Source organism: Mixophyes fleayi, chromosome 7 (assembly GCF_038048845.1).
Source record: "Mixophyes fleayi isolate aMixFle1 chromosome 7, aMixFle1.hap1, whole genome shotgun sequence".
Lineage (NCBI taxonomy): Eukaryota > Metazoa > Chordata > Amphibia > Anura > Limnodynastidae > Mixophyes > Mixophyes fleayi.
In genome coordinates, this window is record NC_134408.1 from 77,074,102 (window position 1) to 77,098,382 (window position 24,281).

Here is a 24,281-nt window from a genome sequence, read left to right on the forward strand (position 1 = left end):
TTCACCTGCTTGATGATGAGAAACGGCCCGATGAACTTAGGACCCAACTTCTTACAAGGCTGTTTGAGCCTGATATTTTTTGTAGACAGCCACACTTTCTGGCCAACCTTAAGGGAGCAGATGGTACAGTGTCGGTCCGAATTTTTTTTTGCAACAAGTGAGGCTTGTCTCAATGATGAGTGTGCTTTCCTCCAGATAACTCTGAGATCCCTGGCAGTGGAGCGGATCTCCTGGATACCAACGGACTGAAGTGAATACAAGGAGTTAGATCTGGGGTGAAAACCGTAATTACAAAAAAACGGAGAAATTTTGGTAGATGAGTGACAGGAGTTGTTACAGGCAAATTTCGCCCAGGGCAATAAGGAGGACCAGTTATCATGGAATTCTGATGTGTAGCATCTTAAAAATTGCTCTAGGGTCTGGTTAACCCTTTCGGTTTGCCCGTTAGACTGAGGGTGGTATGCGGATGACAAGCTGACTTTAATTCCGAGTAGGGTACAGAAGGATCTCCAGAATTGTGCAATGAATTGTGATCCACGATCGGAAACGATATCAGAAGGAAGTCCATGGAGACGGAAAATATGTTGTATGAAGAGAATGGCTAGATCTCGAGCAGTAGGATGCCGGGTTAGTGGAATGAAATGTGCCATTTTGCTGAAGCGGTCTACCACGACCCAAATGGTATTGTGTCCCGCAGAAGGTGGTAAATCAACGATAAAGTCCATGGACAAATGTGTCCAAGGTTTTGAAGGTGCGGTCAACGGAACCAACTGACCTACTGGGCGAGTCCTGGGAACTTTGTTCCTGGCACAAACTTCACAAGACAAGACGTGACTCTTGACGTCGGCAGACAGTGATGGCCACCATACAGTACGGGAAAGGATTTCAAGACTCCAGGGTGTCCTGCAGACTGACTATTGTGTGCTTCGGCAAGGACTGCCTTTCTTAAATAAACAGGAACAAACAGGCATCCTACCGGAGTATTGTCAGGAGCCAACCTCTGGAACCTTTGTAAGGTACAGCTCAAATCTTGAGTTAATCTGGCATGGATTATAGACACAGGAACAATAGTTTCTGGGCTAGTGACCAGAGCATGATGTGCCAGGAAACTTCTGGACAGAGCGTCCGCTTGAATATTTTTAGAACCAGGACATAAGGTGATAATACAGTTAAACCGAGTGAAGAACAGCGACCAACGAGCCTGTCGGGGGTTCAGACGTTTGGCTGACTGTATATATTGCAGATTCTTATGATCCGTTATAATAGAGATTTAGTGTGCAGCGCCTTCCAACCAGTGTCGCCATTCTTCAAAGGCCCATTTAATTGCCAGCAATTCTCGGTTTCCCACATCATAGTTTGTTTCTGCTGAGGAAAACTGACGGGAAAAAAAGGCACATGGATGTAAGCGGTGGGTCTGGGGATCTTTTTGTGACAAGATGGCCCCAGCACCGACGTCAGAGGCATCTACCTCAAGAATAGACGGTACCTTAGGATCCAGGTGTCTGAGGACCTGAGAAGAGACAAAAGCTTTCTTCAGGGTTTCGAATGCAGTTATTGCCTGTTGTGACCAAACAGCTGGATCACCTCCTTTACGGGTCAAGGTGACGATTGGAGCGACGATATCCGCAAAGCCGCCTATAAACCTCCTGTAATAATTGGCGAATCCCAGGAACCTCTGGACCGCCTTGAGGTTATTCGGTTGTACCCAGTCTAGGATTGCTTGGAACTTGGTTGGGTCCATAGAGAATCCTTCCGAGGAGATTATATAACCAAGAAATGATACCTTCTGAACCTTAAACTCACATTTTTCGAGTTTAGCATAGAGATGATGTTTTCTCAACTTTTGTAAAACTTGTCTGACATGACCCTGGTGTACTGACAATGAGTCCGAATATATGAGGATGTCGTCCAAGTAAACCACAACGAAATGTCCCAGAAACTCACGTAACACTTCATTAATTAGATCCTGAAATACTGTAGGGGTGTTACTCAGACCAAACGGCATGACCAAATATTCATAGTGGCCAGAGAGCGTATTGAATGCCGTCTTCCACTCATCACCTGCTCTAATACGTATGAGGTTATATGCACCCCGGAGATCAATTTTAGTGAAGACTGTTGCACCTCTTAGTTGATCGAACAATACAGAGATGAGAGGAAGTGGATAGGTGTTTTTAACTGTGATGAGGTTCAATCCTCTGTAGTCAATACAGGGTCTTAGCACTCCGTCTTTTTTAGATACAAAAAAACAACCAGCTCCTACTGGAGATTTGGACGGCCTGATGAAGCCCTTTTCCAAATTCTCCTCAATATACTCCTGCATGGACTTGGTCTCGGGAGCTGAGAGGGAATACAGGCGCCCCTTAGGCAACTTGGAACCAGGTATGAGCTCGATAGCGCAGTCGAAGTCACGGTGAGGTGGTAGGGTATCCGCCGCTCTCTTGGAAAACACGTCCCAGAAGTCGTGGTATTGTGAGGGAAGTTGCTCCAGTATAGAGTGGATCACCCGCAGCGGTAGTGACAAACAGGACTGTTCACAATAAGAACTCCAGTGGACAATTTCTCCTTTTATCCAGTCCACTACAGGGTTATGCCGGGAAAGCCATGGGTGACCCAGGATCAAGAGCAATCAATAAGGAGGAAGGTTATTGATTCTGAATGGAGGGCTCCGATATTCAACTGTAGTGGCGGGGTCACCCAGGAAATCTTGCCACCAGGTAACGGAGCTCCATCTAAACCACAGACAGTAACAGCAGACTTGAGTCTTACCATTGGAATTTCAGCAGCGCGGGCGAACCCGATGTCAAGGAAGTTGCCTGCAGCTCCACTGTCAATGAAGGCTGCCAGGTCCATGGAACGGGTATTGAACGTGAGCTGCGCAGGGATCAATACAGCATTTTTCGGGGAGACAATCTGCAGACCTAGGTGAACTTTCCCCTCGTTCTCTAGGCATGCTCTTTTCCCGGCTTATTTGGGCAGGAACGGAAGAAATGGCCTCTTGTGCCACAATAAAGACATAAGCCTTGTGATCGTTTCCTGTCTCTTTCCTCAGGGGAAAGACGATATACTCCTAATTGCATCGGCTCCTCACCATCCGTGGAAACAGGAACGAAGGCGGATGGAGGTGATGATGTCTCCTTTTCAGTTTTCCGCTCTTTAAAAAACCTCCTGTCAATTTTAATGGAGAGGTGCATCAGATCCTCCAGAAAGGTAGGAGATGGGTATTGCACCAAAGAATCTTTGATCTGTTCCGATAGGCCGAAACGGAACTGACTACGTAAGGCTGGGTCGTTCCATCCACTATCAGGTGACCATCTACGGAATTCAGCGCAGTATTCTTCTGCTGACCGCCGGCCTTGTTTCAAGGCCCGTAGATGAGCTTCCGCTGAGGCAACTCGATTCGGGTTATCATATAGTAGACCCAATGCCGCAAAGAAAGAGTCTACGGACTGCATGGCAGGACTGGTCTGTGGCAAAGAAAAGGCCCAGGACTGGGGTCACCTTGTAGGAGGGAAATGATGATCCCGACCCTTTGATGCTCTGACCCGGAGGAACGGGGTCTCAACCGGAAATAGAGCTTGCAGCTTTCCCTGAAATTCCGGAACAGAAATCTATTTCCAGAGAAGCGAGCCGGCAAATTCATCTTAGGTTCACAGGAAGAACTTGGAGTGGGTTGCGAAGTTTTTGCGGCTTCTTCTTGAACAGACAGACGCTCAGCCAATCCCTGGATCATCTGATACAAGGGCTCAACATGGGCTGCTAGGGTTTGTGCCGGAGACGGTGTGGATCCGCTTCCATCCATCGCAACCTCGTCTCAGTGTGTGGGCCGGTTATAATATTAGGAACCCCTCCAGCCGGCACAACACAACCCGGAATCTACTCTGCCAATCAGGTGTTCACTGGAGCCCCTGATGGTGGGGACAGACTGGGCCGCAGACTGACAGAGGGTCGTGAAGTGTGTACCTGCTGGGGAGAACCCAGGCAAGTGGAGTGAGGTCCACGCAGAGGTCAAGGGCCGGCAGCAGACAACAGTATCGGTAAGCAAGCTGAGGTCAGGGGTCACAGGCGGATAGCAGAAACGGTAAACAGGCCAGAGATCAGGGTCACAGGAAACACAAGCGAAGTCCAATTCAAAGCCAAGGGTCATACACGGGAAATCAGTAGCGATATCAAAATACAGGAACATGAACAAGCAGGTCAGCAGACTGGAGCACAGAAGCTATAACCGGCAATAAGGCAGCAGAGCTCATTGCTGTCACGGGCACTAGGAGTCTTTGCCCAGGATATCACCAGATGATGATCTTACCAGAGTAGTGTGGGTTACACAGTGGTCCTCTGGTAGCAGGGTGACTAGCGGAACATATGACTCAGCAGATGGTGAGAGGATGCAAATAGAAAAGTCAATGACTAGCAGCAATCTGGTAAATGATTAGGTAGATATGAACACGAGGATCTTGATGGACACGAGGAAGTGCAGGAAGGTAACAGGGAAGTCAGTGGTCTGCGTACAGCAAGTTGTACCCCTGCTTATGGTGAAGAGACTTGTCCAGGTGCAGGTAGGTAGCGGGGAAGTCAGTGGTCTGCGTATAGCAAGTTGTACCACTGCTTATGGTGAGAAGACTTGTCCAGGTGCAGGTAGGTAGCGGGGAAGTCAGTGGTCTGCGTATAGCAAGTTGTACCACTGCTTAATAGGTGAGGAGGTGTACAAGAGTTGATGAGTGGAAACATAGAATGTAGACACTGAGAGCACAAGCAACTTGATCCCAAACAATATGCACAAGTCTATGTTGGTGTGGCAGGCGCTGCTTGACAGAGACGAATTCACTACTGGAATCCAGGCTAATAGTAGAAGGTCAATTAGCATATGTATCTCACGACTGAACAAAGAGGTAAACTTCCCAGCAGATATGCGGAGTAATAACACAGTCTCAGGGAGACAGAGGATTCCGTGGGTAAGTGGAGAACAGTCCAAGCGGATATGCAGTAAACAAATACAGTCAATAGAAAGTAAGCATACCGCGGTTCAGTTGAGCAGGCTGTCCACAAGAGGATACAGGAACAGCTGAGCGGCTGCACGCCAGCACGAGTAAAGAAACCACAGGTGAGTGGTAGCGGTAATCAGGGTCCGGGTCAGCACACAGGCAGAGAACTTGACACAGGTAGAACAACAATGAGAAATGCAGGAATCACTGGAGATAGCGAACACGAGTAGAACACTGGAGGTAATAGCGGACTGGAAGCCGCAGATGATTAGAGCAGGGATCAGCAGGGAACTGAAGACATAGTAGAACACAGGAGACTTGAAGCGGTCTGGAAACCGGAAATGAGTTGAGCAGGAATCAGCAGGAAGCTGAAGACACGGAGAAGTACACAGGAACACCTTCAGAGACTCACAGGGAATGAGACTCCAAGATCAGGCAACGAGGTAATGAACACAGGTGCTTTAAATAGTGAGCGTTGCCTGATCAACCAATTTACTAAAAGCAAAGTTCAGAAGAGTTCTTAGGAACTGCGCATGCGCAGACAATCAGGATGGCGGGCGGCGACGGTTCAGGATAGGTGCTGGCAGGAATACTGGAGAGCCACGCACCAGTGAAGAGGCACTCACGGTCCGGGGAGTGACAGTACCCCCCCTTTTAAAGGTGGGCACAGAACACATGGAGCCGGGTTTGCCCAGATACTTAGAATAAAATTTTCTTAGAAGAGCTGGGGCGTTGAGATCTTCTGCCCGAATCCACGAACGTTCTTCGGGACCAAAGCCCTTCCAATGAACGAGGAAACGAAGCACTCCTCGCAAAATTTTTGCATCTAATATATGAGTGATCTCAAACTCCTCCTCTTGATGAACTTGAACTGGCCGAGGTGCTGAAGGAGGAACAGAGAAACGGTTGATGATAAGAGGCTTGAGTAATAACACATGGAAGGCGTTGGAAATACGAAGGTTCTTAGGTAGTAGAAGTTTGAAACAAATTGGATTTATCACTTGAGTGATCCTATATGGACCAATAAAACGAGGAGCGAACTTCATAAATGGAACCTTCAAACGAATATTTTTGGTTGATAGCCATACACGATCTCCAATTTTAAGTGGTGGAATAGCCCGTCTCTTTTTATCTGCAAAGGACTTATAGCTGGCAGATGTCTTCTTTAAACAGGTTTTGACCTGATACCAAATATTTTTGAAGGTCTGACAAACAGTCTCTACCGCAGGAACTTGGGTGGGGGGGGAGGGCAGGAAATTCCGGGAAAGACGGATGGAGACCGTAAACCACAAAGAATGGACTTCTTGAAGATGACTCATGATACATGTTGTTATGGGCGAATTCAGCCCATGGGAGCAAATCTACCCAGTTGTGTTGGTTGGCTGAGGAGAACATCCTTATGAAAGTCTCGAGATCTTGATTGACTCTCTCAGTCTGTCCGTTTGATTGAGGATGGTAGGAAGATGAGAGTGATAATCGAATACCCAAGGTCTTACAAAGGGCTCGCCAGAATCTGGAGACGATTTGCACTCCTCTATCTGAAACAATCTCAGAAGGACATCCATGAATTCGGAAAATCTCTTTGATGAAATGATCAGCCAGAGTAGATGAAGAAGGTAAACCGGTCAAAGGAACGAAATGTGCCATTTTCGAAAATCTATCCACCACTACCCAAATGGTATTACACTTTTTACTAGGAGGAATATCTGTAACAAAGTCCATACTAATATGGGTCCAAGGCTTGGAAGGAATGGGTAGTGGTTGAAGTAAACCCGCTGGTGTTCTGCGGGGAGTTTTAAACTGGGAACATAACTCACAGGCAGCCACGAAGTCTTTGACATCTCTCCTCATAGAGGGCCACCAGTAGCTACGAGAAAGGATTTCGAAAGTCATGCGTTCACCAGAATGTCCAGAAAAACGTGAAGAATGAAACCAAGACAAAATTCTCTTCCTAAGAGATGGAGGCACGAGAGTTCTCCGAAATGGTAGCACCTTGGTGGATAAAGCGGCCAGAGAAACACATTTGGGATCTAATATAGTATGGTTAGGACCATCTTCAACATCTGAGGACGTCACGAATGCCCGGGATAGGGCGTCTGCTTTTTTATTTTTTGCAGCTGGTTTGAAGGTTATAATAAGTTCAAACCGAGAAAAGAAAAGAGACCATCTTGCTTGACGAGGATTCAAACATTGAGCTGACTGTAGATATGACAAATTTTTATGGTCTGTAAAAATTGTTACAGGATGACGAGCTCCCTCCAGCAAATATCTCCGATCCTCTAATGCTGCTTTTATGGCCAGCTACTACTTGTCCCCGATGGTATAATTCTTCTCCGCGGGTAGAAGACCCCGGGAATTAAAGGCACAAGGATGGAATTTTTGTTGCTCCGATCTTTGGGATAAAATGGCTCCTAAGCCAACATTAGAGGCGTCTACCTCTAGGAAGAAGGGAAGCGTCACATCAGGCTGTCGAAGAACAGGAGCGGAGGAGAAGGACTCTTTGAGACACTGGAAAGCTTGAAGGGCCTCGGAGGACCATTGTTTAGTGTTGGCCCCCTTGCGAGTTAGGGCCACTATAGGAGATGCAATAGACGAAAAATCTTGAATGAAGCGTCTGTAATAATTAGCAAAACCTAAAAAACGTTGGATTGCACGAAGAGTAGTTGGCTGGGGCCAATGTAATACAGCATTCACCTTTTCTGGATCCATCTGAAGGCCAACTCCGGAGACAATATATCCCAGAAATGGAATCTGGGCCAACTCGAATGAACATTTTTCTAATTTGTAAAATAAAGAATTTCTTCGGAGTCTGAAAAGGACCTCTGCCACGTGTTGATGATGAGAGGGCAGATCCTGAGAAAAAATTAATATGTCGTCCAGATAGACGACGACACAAACATATAACAGGTCCCGGAAGATCTCATTCACGAAACCCTGGAAGACAGCGGGAGCGTTACACAACCCGAAGGGCATAACTAAGTACTCATAATGCCCATCTCTGGTGTTGAAAGCTGTCTTCCATTCGTCTCCGGACCTGATCCGAATTAAATTATTGCCACCTCGAAGATCCAGCTTGGTAAAGATCCGGGCTCCCTTGATACGATCGAAGAGCTCAGTAATTAACGGAATGGGATACCGATTTTTGATGGTAATGGCATTGAGTCCACGAAAATCTATACAGGGACGTAATGACCCATCCTTCTTTTTCACGAAGAAGAATCCCGCTCCAGCGGCAGAGGAAGAAGGTCGAATAAATCCTCACTGGAGGTTCTCCTTAATGTACTCAGATGTAGCTTGAGTCTCAGGTAAAGAAAGTGGATACACACGGCCCCTAGGAGGAGTCTTGCCTGGTTGTAGATCAATCGGACATTCCCAAGAACGATGAGGAGGGAGGCGTTCAGACTGAAGCTTATCGAATACATCGGCAAAGGAAGCATACTGTGGAGGAAGACCCGGTGGAAACGATGAAATGTATCTTGAGTGGAACAACTTGAGAAAGGCAACGATGATGACATTCAGACCCCTAGGACGTGACTTGAGGAGTGTTCCAGTCAATCTGAGGGGAATGAAGTTGAAGCCATGGAAGGCCTAGTACGGTAGGACTGGTAGTAACAGGAAGAATTAGAAATGAAATTTTTTCCTGGTGTAAGGCTCCAATTTGAAGAGTCAATGGAGACGTACTCTGAGTAATGAGACCATTAATTATACGTGATCCATCGATAGCAGTAACGGTAATGGGTACCTTTAAAGAAATCACTGGTAAGGACCATTGATTCACTAGGGAACTAGAGATAAAATTTCCTGCAGCTCCAGAATCTATAAGTGCTTGAGTGTCAAAGGATTTGGTAGCAAAGGAAATGGTAACATCAAAAGAACAAACTTTCACTTTCGTGGAACATGGAGAGGACTCCAGGGACCCTAACTTTACCTCTCCAGAACTGGTTAGGGCCTGGCATTTCCCGACTTCCTAGGACATGAGTTGAGCATGTGAGTAGAATCAGCACAATAGATACAGAGTCTATTTTTTACTCTTCGTTCCTTCTCCTCTGATGTTAATTTGGAGCGACCTACCTCCATAGGTACTACTGGAGATGGAGCATGACGAACTTGAAGTACTGAGCGAAGAGGTGCTTTATAGGAAGTTACTTTCTCGGAATCTCTCTCACGAAATCTCATGTCTACACGATGGCAAAGAGAAATCAACTTATCCAAGGAGGAGGGTAGTTCTTGTGAGGTCAGTGCGTCTTTAATCTTATCAGAAAGCCCCTGCCAGAAGGCGGCAATCAAGGCTTCAGTGTTCCACTGAAGTTCAGAGGCAAGTATCCGAAATTGAATGACATACTGAGCTACGGTGCGAGATCCTTGGCGTAGTCGGAGGATGCTGGAAGCTGCAGAGATAACACGACCAGGTTCGTCAAACACACTTCGAAACGTGGAAATAAACTTGGCACTATCTTGCAACAAAGGGTCATTTCTCTCCCACAGAGGGGAAGCCCATGCGAGAGCCTGTCCAGAAAACAAAGAGATGAGATAGGCCACTCTGGAACGATGCGTAGAGAAGTTATGAGGTTGAAGTTCAAAATGAACGGAGCATTGATTAAGAAAGCCCCTACAGGTTTTGGGATCTCCATCATATTTAGAAGGAGTAGGCAGGTGTAGCGTGGAAGCGATGGACACCTGGGATGGCACTGGGGAAGGAGATGGAGATACTGGAAGCTCAACGGTTGCTGCTACATTTTGCACAGGGGTTCCTTGGGAGGCTAAAGGCTGACAAAATTGCAACAACTGTTGTTGGCGAACATCTTGTTCGATTCGGGTGACCAGATACTGCAGCATCTCTTTAGCTGTTGGTTCCGATCCTGGGTCTGTCATGGCCTGATCTTACTGTCACGGGCACTAGGAGTCTTTGCCCAGAATATCACCAGATGATGATCTTACCAGAGTAGTGTGGGTTACACAGTGGTCCTCTGGTAGCAGGGTGACTAGCGGAACATATGACTCAGCAGATGGTGAGAGGATGCAAATAGAAAAGTCAATGACTAGCAGCAATCTGGTAAATGATTAGGTAGATATGAACACGAGGATCTTGATGGACACGAGGAAGTACAGGGAAGTCAGTGGTCTGCGTACAGCTAGTTGTACCCCTGCTTATGGTGAAGAGACTTGTCCAGGTGCAGGTAGGTAGCGGGGAAGTCAGTGGTCTGCGTATAGCAAGTTGTACCACTGCTTATGGTGAGAAGACTTGTCCAGGTGCAGGTAGGTAGCGGGGAAGTCAGTGGTCTGCGTATAGCAAGTTGTACCACTGCTTATGGTGAGAAGACTTGTCCAGGTGCAGGTAGGTAGCGGGGAAGTCAGTGGTCTGCGTATAGCAAGTTGTACCACTGCTTAATAGGTGAGGAGGTGTACAAGAGTTGATAAGTGGAAACATAGAATGTAGACACTGAGAGCACAAGCAACTTGATCCCAAACAATATGCACAAGTCTATGTTGGTGTGGCAGGCGCTGCTTGACAGAGACGAATTCACTACTGGAATCCAGGCTAATAGTAGAAGGTCAATTAGCATATGTATCTCACGACTGAGCAAAGAGGTAAACTTCCCAGCAGATATGCGGAGTAATAACACAGTCTCAGGGAGATAGAGGATTCCGTGGGTAAGTGGAGAACAGTCCAAGCGGATATGCAGTAAACGAATACAGTCAATAGAAAGTAAGCATACCGCAGTTCAGTTGAGCAGGCTGTCCACGAGAGGATACAGGAACAGCTGAGCGGCTGCACGCCAGCACGAGTAAAGAAACCACAGGTGAGTGGTAGCGGTAATCAGGGTCCGGGTCAGCACACAGGCAGAGAACTTGACACGGGTAGAACAACGATGAGAAATGCAGGAATCACTGGAGATAGCGAACACGAGTAGAACACTGGAGGTAATAGCAGACTGGAAGCCGCAGATGATTAGAGCAGGGATCAGCAGGGAACTGAAGACATAGTAGAACACGGGAGACTTGTAGCGGTCTGGAAACCGGCAGGAATCAGCTGGGAACTGAAGACATAGTAGAACACAGGAGACTTGAAGCGGTCTGGAAACCGGCAATGAGTTGAGCAGGAATCAGCAGGAAGCTGTAGACACTGTCACTCACTGGACTGTGAGTGCTATTTCTCCTGTGTTCAGGAACCGTGGCCGTCCGACATTCTGAGGGTCTGCGCATGTGCAGCCCTTATGAAACCTTCAGTACCTGTTGCTTTTAATTGATTGGATGATCAGGCAACCCTCCCTATTTAAACCACCTGTGATCATTACCTGGTTGCCTGATCTTGGAGTCTCATTCCCCATGAGCCTCTGAAGATGTTCCTGTGTTTCCTCGTGTATTCAGCTCCAGCTGATTCCTGTCTACTACGATTGTGGTTTCCAGACCACTTCAACTCTCCTGTGTTCATCATGTCTGCACTCAGCTGATTCCTATCTGCTACTGCTGCCGGATTCCAGACCGCCTCTACTCTCCTGTGTTCAGCGTACCTTCCCTCCGCTGCCTCCGCTACTCTGCCAGATTCCAGACAGCCTCAACTCTCCCGTGTTCATCATGTTTCCAGTTTTACTTACTACTGCTTCCTGAGTATTGCTCCGTTGATTACCGGTTACCTTCCGTGCGCTGCACCAACCTGATTACCGCTTCCATCCTCCAGTGGTCTCTCCTTCTGCCGGCGTTCAGCCGTTCAGGTATCCCTGCACGTCTCCTTGACAGCCTGCTCTTCTGAACCGCGGTATGCATACTTTCCATTGACTTTGCTATTGTATTGCATATCCGTCTGGACTGTGTTGTGTTCATCTCCGGAGTCTTCTATCTACTGAAGCTATTGTTACTATTGACTTTGTTTCCTATTACCTGGATCGCTATAGTGACTTTGTATACTTCAAGCAGCGCTTGTCAGTTATTATTGTATTGTGGATATCATCGTGGGATCAAGTTCCGTGTGCCCCGTGTATCCTCTGCATTACATTCATCTTCTCGTGCCCCTCCTCACATATATATAGCAGTGGTACAACTTGCTGACGCAGACCACTGACTTCCCCGTTACCTACTTGCACCTGGAATCCATTCCTTCACTATAGACAGTGGTACAACTTGCTTTACGCAGACCACTGACTCTCACTACCTCCTCTCTACTCCTGGACATTCCTCCTCACTATAGCAGTGGTACAACTTGCTGCACGCAGACCACTGACTCTCCTCACGTTTCCTTGGCCATCTGGTTCCTCATGTACATACATCTTAGTCATTACCAGTTGATGCTAGTCATAGACTTTCCTTGAGCATTCTCTCACCATCTGCTGAGTCTCCTGTTCCATTGTCACCCTGCTACCAGAGGACCATAGTACCAGCTATATTACTCTGGTAAGAACATCATCTGGTGATATCCTGGGCAAAGACTCCTAGTGCCCGTGACAGACACGGAGAAGTACACAGGCATACCTTCAGAGACTCAGGGAATGAGACTCCAAGATCAGGCAACGAGGTAATGAACACAAGTGCTTTAAATAGGGAGCGTTGCCTGATCAACCAATTAACTAAAAGCAAAGGTCAGAAGAGTTCTTAGGAACTGCGCGTGCGCAGACCATCAGGATGGCGGGCGGCCACAGTTCAGGATAGGTGCTGGCAGGAATATTGGAGAGCCACGCACCAGTGAAGAGGCACTCACGGTCCGGTGAGTGACAATTGCCTTAAATACAGACACAGACCAATCAGCAGTTGAACGCACTCCTGCAGAGTAATTACTAGAATCCAGCAGGGCCAATCAGGGCTTGTCCCTGACCTACACAGTTGCAGGCTAATGCCTGTTAATCAGCCCCATAGACAGAATATTTATGCGCATGCGCCCGGCTACCAGCACCGCCGGGACGCAGCGCTAGTGAACTAGTGTCCGGCCGTTGCCCTGGTGACGGCCGGACAGGAGGAGGAAATGACGTCCTGGTCGTCAAGGTGACGGCCGGGACACTGGGGCGCATGCGAAGCGAGCCGCGGCGGCTGTGAGTACCGCCGCAGCTCGTGACACTTAGTCTATATGTTTTACATGTCTATATTACAACAAGTGGTATTTTCATGTCAGTATCATTGTTGTTGGTCTTTCTGTAATCGCTATTACAACTATCACCGGAAGAAATAACTTATTGTAAATATTTATTTCAATTAGGAGTGCAATGCACCTCTGTATATCATTGCAAATGTGCTTATCTTTTTATATTGCTATGTGTGGAAATGTATTGACTTCTATGACAGTATCATGTTTGGGTTTTGTCTGGAGACAGGTTATCTCATGTTAATTAGACCTTTTCATGGTTGTGTGACCAAAACTTCTGAACAGCCTGAAAGACAGTAGGAGGTAATTATACTTGCTGGTAGACTCCCTATGCAGCTGTTCATAAATGAATGTGAATTTTGCAAGTTAAATTGCTTTCAAAGCAAGATTAGAGAAATGTTTTATCCTGATGGTAAACATCAATAGAAAACCTCAGAAGTAGTGGTGCCATTAGCAGCAATGTAAAAAGGTGTTAAACCCCTCCAGGCTCATTTATGTGCCTGCTGTATGAAGCACCTGGATTGGATAGAGGGGCAGTAGGTTGGATTACCTCCTGCCAGGGTATCTGTGTAACTATGTATAAAAAGCTGTCAGGTGCCGTCCCGCACTTCCACCCAGTACTGGGGACGGAAGCCTGCCTCTTCTTGCTGCCAAAGTCCAGTTGCTTAGCAACGGGCCGCTCTTCCGTGTATTTTTTGCTGCGCGCACATGCAGTGTCATCCGTATGTCGTTGCTAGTCAACGGCTCTAACTTGTTCTACTCGCATTCAGCTGCATGGGATCACCAAATCTGCTACCACCTATCAGGCACCACTTCCCTCTATTTAAGGATCCTCCCTACTGCAGACCAGTGCCAGAGTATTGTTTACACCTGCTCCAGTTTACCTGTTTCTTGTATCCTGCATCCGTGTTTTGGCTCCTGACGTTTGGCTTGGTTCTTGGATTTCTCTGGTTTATCCCTGGTACTGTTTTGCTAGTTTGGTCTGACCTTTTGGCTTCCCCTGATCTTCCTCTGGAACATCCTTGTGTACTTCTTTGTTGCTGGCTTGACCTGGACCATTCGATCATTCCTGTTCACCACGCTACTGCACTGGTTACTAATTTGGAGAACCGCGACCTGCGCACCTCACGCAGCCAAATCCATACCTCCTTGTGGGGGTCTCTGGTGAATACCAGGGGTGCGGTAGACTCCACGCCTCCTTCTTTAGTAGTGCCAAATACCAGTCAGTGGTATATCCTGCTACATTACTGCGACAAAAAGACAATGTTTGACCATGTATTGGTATTATACCACTTGTACTTTCTGGATATCACTAGTACCACAAACTACTGTGTAACTGTCCTTATTAGGACTTCCTGAGCTAATAAACATCAGTGCTTAAGGAACCTGCTTTGACGCCTACTTACCTGCTGTAATGGCTGTGACACAGATTAGAACCATGAAATTAGAGGTCAGTGCAGGATACGCTGTCTGTAGCCCGTGAAATTTTTAGGCATTTTTGGCATTCAGCGACTGCGTGTAGATAATTTCAGCATCTTACAAAAAAATTACCCGCCATGCCACCATCTGTAGCAAGAGATTGTAGTGAGGTGGAATTCCACACTTTATATGCTTCAGTGGCTGGAGGAACAACAACAAGCCATCAAGACCTACACATGAAACCATGCAATAGTGAGAGGTGGACATGGTACCTTACTCTAGCACACTTGAGAATCCTTCTTGTTTTTTTGGGCATTGGCCATTTTGGTCCGTCGTCTTTTCTAAAATGTAATACTGCTGCTGATGTCCCTCTTCAATGTGTTGCACATGCTGTCAAACATTTGGAATAACAAATATGTTCATTGTATTTCTCAAACCATTTCACTTCTGAGTAATTCCCACCTTGGTCTATCTTCTTTTCTAAAATGACCTTTTATTGCTGCAGTTCTTATCCCTTTCCTTGTTGCACATGCTGGAACATTGTGAGTAAAATAGGCTGATTTTCTCCAACAATTTTCGTTTACAAATGACCATCCTTTCTGCCAGTACTCTGCCTGTATGTGTTAAAGTTGTCCTTTTACTTTATTAAACTACCATATTGTCTGTCATTGCTGTGCCACTAAGTTTTAGGAATTGCATCTTTAAATAAACTGTCATGTATTTATTCTTCTGCTCTGTCGCTAATTTTAGCCAGCCAGCTCGCTGCAGGCTTTGGTCAGTATTGGTGAAAATGTTGACAGTTGTGCAGAGGTCAGTAGAAAATAAACTGTAAATGACTGTAAATTAATGTTAATGATATAAATAATGTAGTGACGAAAACAGTTGATAATTATGTAATTTCACCTGTTTTTCACAATTTTTAATGAAAGATCAGAACCAAAAACATGAGGATTTTTGACCAAAACATGAAGATGGTTTTAGAATACCAGGGGTCTGCGCACCTCTATAGTGTGAAGTCTGAGAAACACTATTTGGGGCGTATTCAATTGTCAGCGTTAATGCTGAAAAACGAGCGCTGAAAAAATATTACCGTTTATACGGTAATATTGCGCGAAAACCGTTAATACGGTAGTTTACTCGTGGAATGCGGCGAGCTGAAATTCCATGAGTAATTACCGTATTAACGCTAAGATTTTTTGAGCGCTCGTTTGTTAGCGTTAACGCTAACAATTGAATACCCCCCATTAAATCTTAAATATACAGTGGTGCTAGAAAGTTTGTGAACTCTATAGAATTTTCTGAATTTCTGCATAAATATGACCTTAAATGTGTCCAGATTTTCATCTAAGTCATTAAAATAGCTAATGAGAACATAATAAATCAATAACACAAAAATACAAAATATACTGTTTTATTAATTTTTTGATAAGAATGAACCTACATTAAATTTATTTGTCAGATAACGTATGTGAGCCTGTGCTTTCAATAATACCCCATTCATACTGCACTAAAATCCCGGGTTTTTCCTGGGTCGAGCTCAAACGACCCGGGTCTTGGTGCAGTATGAATGGTACAAGTGAAAAATCCCGGGTCTTCAACCCGGGATTTATTGAGGGGTAATTCCCGAGTCGGACTTGGGTTGCCTGCACTATGAATGGTGCAAAATTTAAATTGGAGTAAAGTCTGGGCTTTGACTCTGCTATTTCAAAACACTAAATTTATTCAGCCTAAACTATTTGTAGACTGCCCTGTGTTTAGGGTTGTAGGGTTGCTTCTATAGAATTTGCTAGTTCAATTCAGGATGCATAGTTCAATCAAGCATGGCAAGATAATCACACAGAAAATCATACAGGTGTTGAGGTCAAACATATGATTTTGTGCCTCTCTTGATCCTATGACAGCAAAACAGCCCCAGTCTATGATACTGCACCACTGTGTTTTACTGTTGGAAAGTGTTTCTTATGTTCGAATGCAGCCAAAACATTCTATTTTAGACTCATCCATCCACAGATCATCCTTCAGTATTCTGGCTCATCTTGGTGGTTTTTATCAAACTTTAAATAGGCAGTAATATTTATTTTGGAGAGTAGTGGCTTCTTCATTACTATTGTCCCATGCACACTATCCTTGTTCAGTGTTTGCTTCATGGTGAACTTATAAACAGTGACATTAGCCAGTGCAAGAGGCCTGTAGATCTTATGACTTTACCCTGAGCCTCTTTTTGATCTTCCAGAATATTATATTCCTTTTTTGTGTGATTTTTGTTGGATGACCACTCATAGAGAAACAATGATGTTTATTTTTCTCCATTTGTACACTATTTTCTGACAGTGCATTGACGAAGTCCAAAGTCTTTAGGAATTGCTTTTTAAACTTTAAGGACTAGAATAACTAAGCTGTGGGTTTGAAAAAGTGTGGATGTTGCCTATAGCAACCAATCAGATTCTAGCTTTCATTTATTTAGTACTTTCTACAAAATGACAGCTAGAATCTGATTGGTTGCTATAGGCAACAACCCCACTTTTTCAAACCCGCTGTCACGACTGATAGTGGGTGTATGACTGGTAGAAGGTACCTGCTGTTGTTGGCGCAACTCAGAGAAAGGCGCGGAGTCTAACGTGCCCCTGGTATTCACCAGGAACCCCCGCAAGGAAGTATGGACTCCGCTGCAGGGACACGCAGGTCGCGGTCCTTCCTAGAGTCCACAGCGAGATACAAGGGGTTGTCAGACAGGCCGGTTCAGCAACGTTCAGGTAGATGAGGTACAAAGGGAGATCCAGAAGAATGGTGAGGCAAGCCGGGTCGGTAACGTTCAAGGAGTGCAGTACAAAGGCAGAATCCAGATAGGGGTGGTCAAACGGTCCGGGTCAAAAGGGTCACAAGCAGCACGAGGAATGTCAGGGACAAATACAGCAACTGGAACAAACAAACGCTGGAGGCAGGAAGACCTGATACTCTGGCACTGAAGAGGTTTAAATAGTGTGGAGGTCCAATTAGCATCAGCGCTGCAGCGCTGTCATACCTGCCGCCGGGAATCCTACATAGCGTCCCGTTGCCTAGCAACGGGGCGCGTCATACAGCAAGGGGTCAGGCAGGGGGAATCCGGAAGTGATGCGTCTGGTTGCATAGCAACCAGACGCGCGGTCAGGCAGTCAGGCGGCCGTGCGGACGGCGCCTGACAGTATACCCTCCTCTTCCTCCTCCTGTTTGAAGGAACTTTTTGAGAATTCTAGGAGCGTGAAGGTCCTGCTTGTCCACCCATGATCTCTCCTCTGGGCCAAATCCTTTCCAATGGACAAGAAATTGCTGTTTGCCACGAAGAATGCGAGAGGCCAAGATCCGATTGACTTCGAATTCAGTTCCAGAAGAGGTTTGTATTGGTGGGGGACGACAGGAAGGTCGATAGAATTTATTGAGTACCAGTGGTCGTAGTAGTGAGACATGAAAAGTATTATGACATCTCAGAGAAGGAGGAAGTTTCAATTTAAAGCATACAGGATTAATGACTTGCATGATGGTGTATGGGCCAATAAATCGAGGAGCCATCTTCATAGAAGGAACCTTTAGTCTTAGGTCCCGGGTGGATAGCCATACTTGGTCTCCCACCTTTAAGAGAGGAGTAGCCCTCCGATGACGATCTGCAAAGATTTTGTGATGCTGAGTAGCCTTGAGTAAAGCCATCTTAGTCTTAGCCCAAATGAGAGAAAACTCCCGATACAGAGTATCTACGGCTGGAACCGGTGAAGAGGACACTGGAAAAGGATCCGGAAACACAGGATGACTTCCATATACAATAAAGAAAGGGGAGAATCCGGTAGACTCATGAATGTGTTGATTATGGGAGAACTCCGCCCACGGAAGGAATTGAGACCATTTATTCTGGTTGTCGGAGGTAAAACAGCAGAGGAATGTCTCGAGATCTTGATTGATTCGCTCCGTCTGTCCGTTGGTTTGCGGATGATATCCCGAAGAGAATTTCAATTCTATGTTCAATCTCCTACAAAAGGTTCTCCAGAAATGGGACGTGAATTGGACTCCACGGTCCGAAATGATCTCCTTCGGGCAACCATGTAGTCTGAATATCTCTTTGATGAAGATATCTGCCAAACGACTGGCCGTGGGCAGTCCAGTTAGAGGAATAAAATGTGCCATCTTCGAAAATCGATCAATAACCACCCAGATAGTGGTAAACCCTGCACTGAGGGGTAGGTCCGTAATAAAATCCATGGCCACACTTTCCCAAGGAGCATCGGGGATAGGGAGTGGACGAAGAAGGCCTGCCGGAACTCTTCTACAAGTTTTGTGTTGAGCACAAGTAGTGCAGGAAGCAATAAATTTACCAATATCGGCACGTACATTAGGCCACCAGAAGCGTCGGCAAAGCAGCGATGTTGTCTTCTTTATTCCAGCATGGCCGGCAATGCGGGATGAATGAGCCCACTGCAGGGTCTTGAGCCGGAGATGGGGTTCCACGAATGACCGGCCTAGAGGAGGAGAGGACGTTTTGGTCCTAGTAAGGGCTACGATATTAGCAGGATCAATAATATGCTGAGGAACCAACGGTCTTAAACGGTCGGAATCGTCAAATGAGCGAGATAATGCATCGGCACGTCCGTTCTTGGCTCCCGGGCAGAATGTGAGCTTCATGTTAAATCGAGCGAAGAAGGATGCCCAGCGGGCTTGCCGAGGATTAAGGCAACGAGCCTCTTGAATGAACACTAGGTTCCGATGGTCGGTAAACACAGTAACAGGAAATATAGCCCCCTCCAACAGATGTCGCCATTCCTCCAGAGCCGCCTTGATGGCCAGTAACTCCTTGTCCCCTATTCCATAATTACATTCACTAGGAAGAAATCGTCTGGAGAAAAACCCACACGGGTTGTGTGAGCCAGCCGGAGACTCTTGAAAAAGCACCGCCCCAATGCCTACAGAGGATGCATCTACCTCTAAGAAGAAAGGTCGTTCTTGATCTGGCTGGGACAGAACTGGGGCTGAAGAAAATGCTTTCTTTAACATTATGAAGGCAGACATGGCTTCCGAGGGCCAAACCCTGGGGTTGGCAGTCTTCCTGGTTAAGGCTGTAATGGGGGCTATAATGGTGGAGAATCCCTGAATAAATTGGCGATAATAGTTTGCAAAGCCGATGAACCTTTGAATAGCTTTAAGGCCTTGTGGCTGAGGCCAGTCCAGAATAGCTGACACCTTGGTGGGATCCATACAAAGACCTTGACCCGACACGATGAAACCAAGAAAAGGTACCTGGCTGATCTCAAACACACATTTCTCCAGCTTGCAGTAGAGGTGATGTTTCCGGAGTCTACGTAAGACCTCCTTTACTTGTTCCCGATGAGTCTTCAGATCTTTAGAAAATATTAATATATCGTCTAAATACACTACCACAGAAGTGTACAACAGGTCATGGAAGATATCGTTAACAAAGGTTTGGAAGATGGCTGGGGCGTTGCAGAGGCCGAAGGGCATCACCAGGTACTCGAAATGTCCATCTCTGGTGTTAAAGGCCGTTTTCCATTCGTCTCCTTCTTTGATGCGAATCAAATTATAGGCCCCACGGAGATCTAGTTTGGAAAAGATTTGAGATCCACTGAGTTTGTCAAAGAGGTCGGAGATGAGGGGTAGTGGATATCGATTCTTGACAGTGATGCGGTTGAGAGGACGATAATCAATACAAGGCCGAAGAGACCCATCCTTCTTCTTGACAAAAAAAAACCCTGCACCCGCTGGGGAAGTGGATTTGCGGATAAATCCCCGTCTCAGGTTTTCTGAAATATATTGAGACATGGCTGACGTCTCTGGACGAGATAGAGGGTAGGTCCTTCCTTTGGGGATGGGTTGGTCAGGAGATAAAACAATAGCACAATCCCAGGGACGATGAGGAGGCAAGATCTCCGCTTCCACTTTACTGAATACATCTTGGAATTCTATATAGGCCTCAGGAAGGTGGGTTAGCTCGGAATGAGCCATTACTTGACATTTTGGAGGCAAGACTCTAGACAGACATTCAAAGCGACATCTTGAACCCCACGACATGACTTGAGCGTGGTCCCAATCCATCTGAGGAGAATGTTTTCTCAGCCACGGTAGCCCCAAGATGAGGGGATTAATGGACCTCGGCAACACCAAAAGTTGGATCATTTCGCTATGAAGTACTCCTACCCTCAACCGAACAGGAGACGTCACGGAGGAGATGGAGCCGTGAGTGACACGACTTCCGTCGACTGCCGTCAGAGATAACGGTTGGGGCAATGGGTTTAGAGGTATTTGGAGCTGCGAAGCTAGATCTGCCGAAATGAAGTTCCCGGAGGAGCCGGAGTCCACAAAGGCCGTGGTGGAAAAGGTACCCTTGGGGGTGCTCAGGATGACAGCCATCTGAAATTCTGGGGAATTTTCTTTAGAATAGGGAGCAACTGTGGATTCTCCTAAAACGGCCTCCCCGCCACCGTTTAGGAGGAAGAGTTTCCCGGTTTCTTGGGACAAACTCTTAGCAGGTGTCCCGGATCTCCGCAATACAGACACAGGCGTTGTTTGAAGCGTCTCTCCCTCTCTTCAAGGGATAATTTAGAGCGGCCTACTTGCATTGGCTCGTCCACTGGCAGGATGGGATTTTGGAACTGGGGTGCTAGCCGTGGTACGAACCGTTTGCCGGGAGAGCGTTCTTGCGTGCGCTCTTGGTAGCGCAAATCCACCTTGATGCACATGGAGATGAGAGGATCTAACTCAGCCGGGAGTTCTCTGGAAATTAGCTCATCCTTAATCCGGTCCACCAGACCTTGCCAAAAGGTTGCCACCAGTGCTTCGTTATTCCATTTTAACTCGGAAGCCAGGGTTCGAAATTGAACTGCGTATTGCCCCACGGACAGGTCACCTTGGCGGAGGTTTAACAAGCTGGTAGCTGCAGAAGCAACTCTTCCGGGATCATCGAAGACTTTCCTGAAAGCTTCAATGAAAGAGTTGGAGTTGTTAAGAAGTGGACCCCCTTGTTCCCATAAAGGTGAGGCCCAGGCAAGGGCTTGACCACTGAGGAGGGAGATGAGAAAGGCTACTTTGGTGCGTTCTGAAGAAAAGGCCCCTGGGTTGCACTCAAATTGAATGGCACATTGGTTCAAAAAGCCCCTGCACTTCTTGGGATCACCGTCAAACTTTTCGGGTGTCGGGATGCGTACACCGGAGGCCGCTGTAGAGACCGTAACCACACTGGATGCTGTGGATGCCGCAGAGGTTATGGCTGGTGTAGCGGGTACAGCATTCTGAAATGTATCGAAGCGGGAAGCAATCCCTTGGACACATTGTAGAAGATGCGCTTGGGCTGCTTCTTGTTGCTCCACTCGTTGAGCCAAATGCAGGAGTAGGTCACGAGCAGACGGTTCACCAGACCCCTCCGTTGTCATGGCCAGAGTATACTGTCACGACTGATAGTGGGTGTATGACTGGTAGAAGGTACCTGCTGTTGTTGGCGCAACTCAGAGAATGGCGCGGAGTCTAACGTGCCCCTGGTATTCACCAGGAACCCCCGCAAGGAAGTATGGACTCCGCTGCAGGGACACGCAGGTCGCGGTCCTTCCTAGAGTCCACAGCGAGATACAAGGGGTTGTCAGACAGGCCGGTTCAGCAACGTTCAGGTAGATGAGGTACAAAGGGAGATCCAGAAGAATGGTGAGGCAAGCCGGGTCGGTAACGTTCAAGGAGTGCAGTACAAAGGCAGAATCCAGATAGGGGTGGTCAAACGGTCCGGGTCAAAAGGGTCACAAGCAGCACGAGGAATGTCAGGGACAAATACAGCAACTGGAACAAACAAACGCTGGAGGCAGGAAGACCTGATACTCTGGCACTGATAGAGGGCAGGAAGAGGTTTAAATAGTGTGGAGGTCCAATCAGCATCAGCGCTGCAGCGCTGTCATACCTGCCGCCGGGAATCCTACATAGCGTCCTGTTGCCTAGCAACGGGGCGCGTCATACAGCAAGGGGTCAGGCAGGGGGAATCCGGAAGTGATGCGTCTGGTTGCATAGCAACCAGACGCGCGGTCAGGCAGTCAGGCGGCCGTGCGGACGGCGCCTGACACCCGCAGCTTAGTAAATCTAGCCCTAAGTGTTAGTTGACCATGGAAAACATTTTTTCTGAGATCCTGAGACATCTCCTTTGATTGAGGCTTGTAATGCGGTCATAAACCTGTACGGTGAAGACCAGTCTTTGGTAGTGAAGACCCTGTTTTTGTGTTTTATTTAAATAGTGTGAAATAGCAACTGCTATTAGAATGTCTGTATGTGACAGAGCAACTGCTAGTGTGTACTATATGTGAGTACAATAAAAGAGGTGGCTTCCGCGCTCTCTTTAGAGAGAGGTATGGTAGGAATTGCTGACAGGGGGACAAAAAGCAAAAGGGAAGTTCCAACCCTTGATGTGTAACACTGGACAACAAATATGCCCCCCTAGGCGCAGAGAGTGAAAAACTAAAGATACCAATAGATAATGGAGAAAATATAGTGCTTGTAAACATTGTATAATACTTTAAGAGCAAGTGGCTCAATATGAGAAACCTTGTCAGGTATAAATGCTGGTGGTCTTAGTATTGGTAAATATAGATGTATACACAGCTTCAGAAAAAGCAATATTTATTGCTTATAAACAAAGCAGGCAATTTCTAAAAGCAGGTACCTTGCTTTACAACAACACTCACAGGTGTAAATCTTATAAACATATACTGCAAAATTATAGTAGAGAGAATATATGAGATAATCACAGACCACAGGCAGCAGTAGAATGCAATGTTACAGATACCTGACCGGCAGATATTCGAGTATCAAATAGTCAAGGATAAGTCAAAATAATATAATATAATAATATATCCTGTTCAGCTATTTTTATCTATACACATCATTAGTATTGAATATAAGAATTGACCCAGCTCGAAATCAGAGACCCTGTGGTGCTAGGGACTTCATACTATATATCCATTCAAACTCTGCAGTGCCACGAAAATAGTCTCTACTATAGCCGCATGCGCAGTTGGATGAAGTCGCTTCCGCGACATCACCGCTTCACACTACCCGCAAGGTACTTCATCGCCACACCACTACACACGCTGCTGGATGCAGTTGAAACTCCGGAAGGAGCTACCACATCTCCCTTGTCAAGGATAAGTCCCACTTGTTTGATCTACAAAACTGCCTCCCCGGACTGCTCCACCGGATTCTATGAAGACATTGCTCGAACAGCCCCATATGGACAATACAAGGGACACTCCTGTTCCTATATACCGTGTCTAGTATTCTGCCCCTAATACACTCAGAGACTGAGCGGATTAGGAATACCTAGCACTATTTTGACTTATCCTTGACTATTGGATGCAGATGAAGGAGGGGGCAGAGCGAGTCGATGCAGATGAAAGAGGGGGCAGAGCGAGTGGATGCAGATGAAAGAGGGGCAGAGCGAGTGGATGCAGAAGAAAGAGGGGGCAGAGCGAGTGGATGCAGATGAAAGAGGGGGCAGAGCGAGTGAATGCAGATGAAAGAGGGGGCAGAGCGACTGGATGCAGATGGAGGGGGCAGAGCGAGTGAATGCAGATGAAGGAGGGGCCAGAGCGAGTGGATGCAGATGAAGGAGGGGTCAGAGCGAATGGATGCAGATGAAGGAGGGGTCCGAGCGAGTGGATGCAGATGAAAGAGGGGGCAGAGCGAGTGGATGCAGATGAAAGAGGGGGCAGAGCGAGTGGATGCAGATGAAAGTGGGGGCAGAGCGAGTGGATGCAGATGAAAGTGGGGGCAGAGTGACTGAATGCAGATGAAGGAGGGGG

The 24,281-nt window shown here is 46.8% G+C and overlaps 1 protein-coding gene and 1 long non-coding RNA gene across 14 annotated transcripts in view; one reads left to right on the forward strand and one right to left on the reverse strand.

Moving 5' to 3' along the window:
• NAB1 (NGFI-A binding protein 1) overlaps positions 1 to 24,281 on the forward strand; it is a 613,281-nt gene that overhangs the window by 195,829 nt on the left and 393,171 nt on the right. The gene's annotated exons all lie outside the window — the stretch shown is intronic.
• The window catches only part of LOC142097823 (uncharacterized), a 77,372-nt gene that overhangs the window by 33,232 nt on the left and 19,859 nt on the right, over positions 1 to 24,281 (reverse strand). The gene's annotated exons all lie outside the window — the stretch shown is intronic.